This window comes from Limanda limanda, chromosome 7 (genome assembly GCF_963576545.1).
Source record: "Limanda limanda chromosome 7, fLimLim1.1, whole genome shotgun sequence".
NCBI lineage: Eukaryota > Metazoa > Chordata > Actinopteri > Pleuronectiformes > Pleuronectidae > Limanda > Limanda limanda.
The window spans coordinates 13,344,577-13,351,139 of NC_083642.1; positions in this window are offsets into that span (position 1 = coordinate 13,344,577).

Consider the following 6,563-nt stretch of genomic DNA (forward strand, 5'->3'; position numbering starts at 1 on the left):
GAGACGTGAGAAGCGAGGGTGAGAGATAAGTCCACTTCAGTAAACTCAGTGGGACACTTCAATGCAGGCTCAGCTCTCAATCCCTGCACTGCCTGTCATGACAGAGAGGGACACGGCGACAGAGACGTTCAATATAAGGAAGTTGGATCAGGGCTTTTCATTTGATTAAAGCCACATCCAACTGAAAAATGACTCACTTACAACTTTGTCTTGTCACGTTTGGCCTGGGTGTCACCAAGTACACATGGCATAATGAAGAAACTGCTGCGGGGGTTTGTGTGTGTGTGTGTGTGTGTGTGTGTGTGTGTGTGTGTGTGTGTGTGTGTGTGTGTGTGTGTGTGTGTGTGTGTGTGTGTGTGTGTGTGTGTGTGTGTGTGTGTGTGTGTGTGTGTGTGTGTGTGTGGCTACAGGTCCAGTGACAGAGACAGATTGGGTGTCTGAGAGGGACAGATAGCCTTAAATCCAACCTCCACTCACTCATTGAGTGAGATAAAGAGCAACATTTGCACACAGACACACACACACACTCACACACTCCTCCACTGGCATCCGACCAATCGCGCTGAGAAATAGCTCAACCCTTAACACGGACAAATAGGTGCGGATAAGGATTGCGTTGGGTCCCGCACAAAATTGCAGATTCATCACAAATTTCAAACAAACAGATTAGAGGAAGACTTGCGGTATTCAAATGGACTTATAGGATTTGTCCGTGTATACACTCGGACGCGCTGTGTGAGACCCAGGAGGGTACACGAATGCGAGAGTGTGCAAGGGTGCCAGAGCAGTGACAGGCCATTCTTCTACAAACAGGTTTTCAACAAGCTCTTATCTCTCTTCTGCTCTCTCCTCATCCTTTCTCTTGCTTCTTCCTTCTCCTTTCCTTTGATTACATTTCCATCACAAATAATGACTCGCTTTTTTGTACGCAGAACACGAGCAGGAGAATTGACACAGTTAAGGTGAGCTCGTGTGGCAAAGCAGTGTTATGGGTGTGTGTGTGTTGGGGGGGGGGGGGTCCTGTGTTTCCGGGTGACCTCGGTGGCCCAGGCTGCCCGTCTATTAGAGCAGGGGCTATTAGACCATCAGAAAGTGGGAGCATCCCCTCTTGCCATGGTGATAAGATCAAGGCATTCCGACGGCCAGAGCAGTCATTACCCTGCTCTCTAGCCCATAATGTCCCTCCATTAAAACACCCTGTTGCCATGGAAATGCAGCTGTAGCCGTTTAAGTCATTTCTTGGCCCTGCTGTCTCTCTGGGTCACTGGTGCACACACACACACACACACACACACACACACACACACACACACACACACACACACACACACACACACATGTGCATATACATATGCACAAAGCATACACACATGTGCGTACATGCGACAAACACACAAACATAGAATGCATTGACATGTTGTCGGATAAATAGTTACACATGCACACAGATATCAGGGGGGACTCTCTCACACACACACACAGCCTAGACACAGACACAGACACAGACACACACATACAGAAACAATCAAGCGCTGCTGTCTGACTACGATTCTGGCTCATGCAGGGTCATGGCCACCAGGACAGCGAGATGGTCACTGAGTCACTGTCAGCGTAGCAAGCCCAGATGGCACAGTAAGACGGCTGAGTCATCGAGCAGGCCGACGGAAATCAGCCTCAAACACAAACACGGACAGGCAGACAGATAGGAGGCTGAAATAAACACATCAACAGACACATGCACGGACACGGACACTGATGAGGGTAAACAAACACCTCTGGTTGTTTTGAAGATTTTGTGTCAAACAAACCCGACCCCCCTCCGTCCCTCTAATCCTCAATTTGGCCAAACTTTCTTCCGAGCCATCAGTAGACACCTCCTACGCTCAGACACACACACATACACACAAGAAAAGTTACCCAACGCACTTGTGCTGCTTCCGAGAAAATATTGCATGAATCATACAACCCAACTAAAGTTAATTTAGTCCCTCTCTATTGCTCTTCATAAATTAACCATTTGCATGCCCCCATTAGCAGATTTAGCCACACTTAATTTGATTGTATTTCGTGCATTGACAACAGACAATAAATACATTTACAATCCTTGGTTTTAGATTAATTGTTTAATGATTTAATTTACAAAAGATCGAACTACCCCCTTTTTATTTTTTTTAAAGGTCTCTCGCATCTTCAGAGGGCCAATGATGATGTCTACAGTTTGTCCAAACCCACCAAATATTCTATTTATATTAATGTAGCTCTCACATGTCATATTTAGCTTGAAAAAATGATGATTTATTGATTGTTGAATTTCTAATCACTTTGTATCTTATACAATATATATATATATATATATATATATATATATATATATATTCAACTACATCATAATCAATATCATTCTTCCCTCATCAGCTCTGCTCTCTGCTTGGTGTTTAATTTCAAAACATAGGACACATCTCACAGACTAGTACAATAATTATATCAGCAACTGATCTCTTTATAAACAGGATCAACATGAAAAATGTCATAAACATATCACACTAAAAATAGTGATTACTCGAAAATGATGCTCCAGTCCCTGTGAGTACACAGAGAATCGCAGAAACAACTGTCTGAGGAGTGAAAACACCTAATTGGTAGAGCACATCTGAGGACAGAAAATATCAAGTTCAGACTTCTATGCTGCACAGTTTGCAAAAGGGGACATACTTACATTTGTTACAAATACTGAAACGATATATCAGACAGCCACCAGTGTCTGCAAACTGACTCAGCAAAAGTTAGTCTGTGTGTCCCCCTGGTGGCAAGAGTTCAAATGCAGACCAGGAATGGCAAAGAGTGGCCCAAGCCAAGGCCCAGCGATGAATACCCTCATGAAACCACATTTAAATTCACTAGATCCGGATTTCTATTTAGATCTGCACTGAATTGCAGGCACTCTTAGAAATCAGTCCCAAAAACAAGCCTTTTTCTTTATTCTCTGATAAATCAAAGAAATGTTTGTAAAACAATATATATATATATAGTTGTCAAATATATTAAAAAGTCTTCCTTTTGGAAAATAAAAGCAAAAAACACTGAATCATACATTTCCAAAAATACAAATCTATCGTCTTTTTCTCAGGCGATTCTCATCCATGACATTACAGCGTCATCAGGGGTTGTTTACTTAAACAAAACTCCTTCAGGACCAGAGAAAACATGATACAGGTGTTTTAGTAGGATGAGAAAGTATACTGGAAAAAAACACTGAACTGCTGGAAGTTACATGTGGGTTGTTATTAATATGTTTGATATTATATATTTGTGCACCGAAATTTTTCCAAACAAAAACAATATCACAATCGATCACCTGCTTATGCTCTTTGTGCAACTGGAGTAATTTTTCTACATATTGAGTATAAGGGGGAAATGTTTCATGTTTATTTGCGACTGTTTGAGCATCAAGTAAATCAACGATGATCTACTGACAACACAAACCAGCCAACAGACAGACAGGGGTGAGAGCATTACAGTTTAAAGAAGTATGACAGTGACCTCGTTGTCTGACAAAGTCAATTATTTTGGTGATTTGCAGTTTGAAAGAGTTCATGTAAAAACTGATCCACATTTTTATATTTAAAAATAACACTTAGAAACATTTAATGACTATATTTGAACATGTGTTAAACTTAAATGAAGTTAAACGAGTGAAGACGCAGCCCTAGTTTAAACTCACTTTTAAACTACTTTAAAAAGTTAGAAAACCCAAACAGACACAAGGAGAGCAAACTCCAGATATAAAGATATCGTCATATTACAGTTAAAGTCAGGTTAATGAAAACCGAATAACAGATTTCCAATCTGGATTTGAATCTTCTCCCTACGTTATCTTCTGCAAGTGAATATTGACTGTATGAACAAGGGATTAATCCGTCACGTAAGAAGCTTCTTCAGGCTCGGCAGGTAGAGACAGAGAGAGAAGGTTAACCTCACTGAGCCAGTTACCATGGTAATGGAGTCAGACTGAAAGTCATCACAGAGTTTCCTTCATCTCAGGGTTAACAAGCACAGTTATCACTCACAATGTTTCCTGAAATCGAGCTGTGAGCTTCAGCTTGTGTTTGTTCAAAGACCTGAACCTAGAATCTGCAACTATTGGATGTGTGTCTGGAATTAAAAGACTGTGTTGTCTGCAGGAGTTTCCCTCAAGGAGCGCCTGATGAATGACTTCTCTCGGTCCCAGAGGCACAGGGGCGGATTCAACCAGCGCTATGTCACCAAACTGCTGCGTAACTACAGGTGAGATAGAAAACATGGTGATAGGTCACTGTTTGGCAGAAAGAATGTTTTTGATTTAACTGAATTCATCCCCTGTTCAGTTTGTTTTCCTGTTCAGGTCCAATCATGCCATATTGGATAATCCCAACCAGCTCTTCTATGATGGAGAGCTGCAGAGTTGTGCTGATGAAAGGTCATGAAAGATCTTCTGTAGATGGGAACACCTCCAGCACAATTCATGCTTACTGCACAGGGCAAATTCATCAACATATATAAACCAACATGTCTAAACCCAAAGACTTATAACTTAGTTATTCAAAATATAATCTAGCCATCATTAAATCTAGAGCTGAAACCTTAGTCGATTTATCGATTGGTTGATGAACAAAAAATAAATCAGCAATTAATGATCTATTGATACTTCCAGTTAGGATTATCTGTTGCTTTTCTCTGTTTTATAGCATGAACTACATTTCTTTGGGTTTTAGACTATTTGAAGAAATCCTGTGGTTATGAGAAATAATCACGTCACACAGCCAAAATAATTTATGTAAAAATGTAAATAATTGTTAGTTGCAGTGTTGGAGATAAAAAGTCTAACACTGGGCCAAATACTAAGTCTAGACTTTTTTCCAACATGTGTACTTTGCTGTTTGCTTGAGTCTTAATTCAATGGAGACGGTCAAAGCTCAAAGCAGTAGAGATTATTCTTTCACAAGATGTAAACCCTGTGCTTATATATCACCCATAGTGCCCACCCTCATCTCTGCTCATGCCCTCACAGCCAATCAGGAGGTGGGTTTCTCCGCCTCCTTTCTAGTTCAAAACATCTGCTTAGTCTCAAACATATTGGTGTCATACTTTTCTAACTTGAATTTGTCATTCGATTAAGGAAATTTCTAACTGCAGTTCTATTAATAATTACATTTCCTTTATGCTGGATGTATGTGCAACAAACGTTGCCTGCTGCTAATTAGATAAAGGCTTTTCTTGTTGTTAAATAGACATTTTAAAAGATCATACACAGTGTCGTATGATTGTCAAAAGTTTTTCTACAACAGCAGCCCCATTTATAAATTTATTTGAATATTTATTATTTAATTTTTTTTACTAATACTGTTAACTACTAATAATGTTTTGATGCAATTTTATAATTCGTATCTAATACAAAAAAAAAGTCTCTTAAAGGTGAAACATTTTAAAATCTGAATTGTAGAACTCAAAAAGTCTTTCATTTAATGCTACTTCCATGGAATTTAAAATGAGATTTCCAGCGGAAATGTTTTGGCAGCAAACATAGTTTGTGTTGTTTGTGTGTTGTTTGTGTGTTGTTATTGTCAGGCTGTAATAAAACTACAAACAAGACCAATATTGATATATAATAATAATAATAATCCTTTCAATTTCAATAGAGCCTCACTGTCTGTCAGCACCTGTCAGTGCTCAGGCCCTAATAAATATTTTTACTTCTGGTCACACATGAGGCCAGAAGTCCTTCTTTCATCAACACAGCACGGGTGGTGGTGCTGATGGACTTTGTGAAGAAGCTGCTGCAGACTCACAACATGACTCGGCCCAAAGACATCCGAATCATCATCGCTCCCATCAGGAGGTTTAACACTTTACAATTTATTGAGTATATTGTAAGGCTCCTTGCTTTCACCCTGAGACGTTAGTATTCTTCCTGTTTTTTCACTTTTGCGTCTGTCACATGTTAGAAACGCAACCATCTCAATTCAACCATCTCAGGAGGTGAATCCTAATCTCCTGCTGTGTTCTCACATGGGCTCATCTGGATATTATCCCGAGTTATCCAGACTTCAGTGCATGTCTGAAAGGAGCAGGTGCAACAGATACATCTCACTCCCTCCCATCGGCCATGTTGTCTAAGTTAGGCCCTCAAAACACATGTAAGTGCACTGCCTGAAAACTGCTAGAAGCCGGAGTCGCCTGCTAACTCCTGACCATCAGCAGTGTTTGTCTCCCCCTGCTGAAGACTCCAGTCATGTGCATTGAGGGGGTGTTCCAGAAGCCACAAACGTTTTTTTTTCTTCTTCAGAATGACTTTATTCATTGATGGGGAATGATCCGGAAATGGAGAGGATTTCAACAAACAAGATCAAAAGTGTTTTAGAAGATAGAAAACTTTAATTTCGTTTGAAACTGAAGCTGTTGTTTTTTTGTTTCTCATATAGGTGAAGAAAATCCGTGAGGCTCTGGAAGAAGTTGGAAGAGACCACACATTTAGGGACATAAACGCACTGAAGGTAACAAAATAATTCACTCTACAACCATGTGAA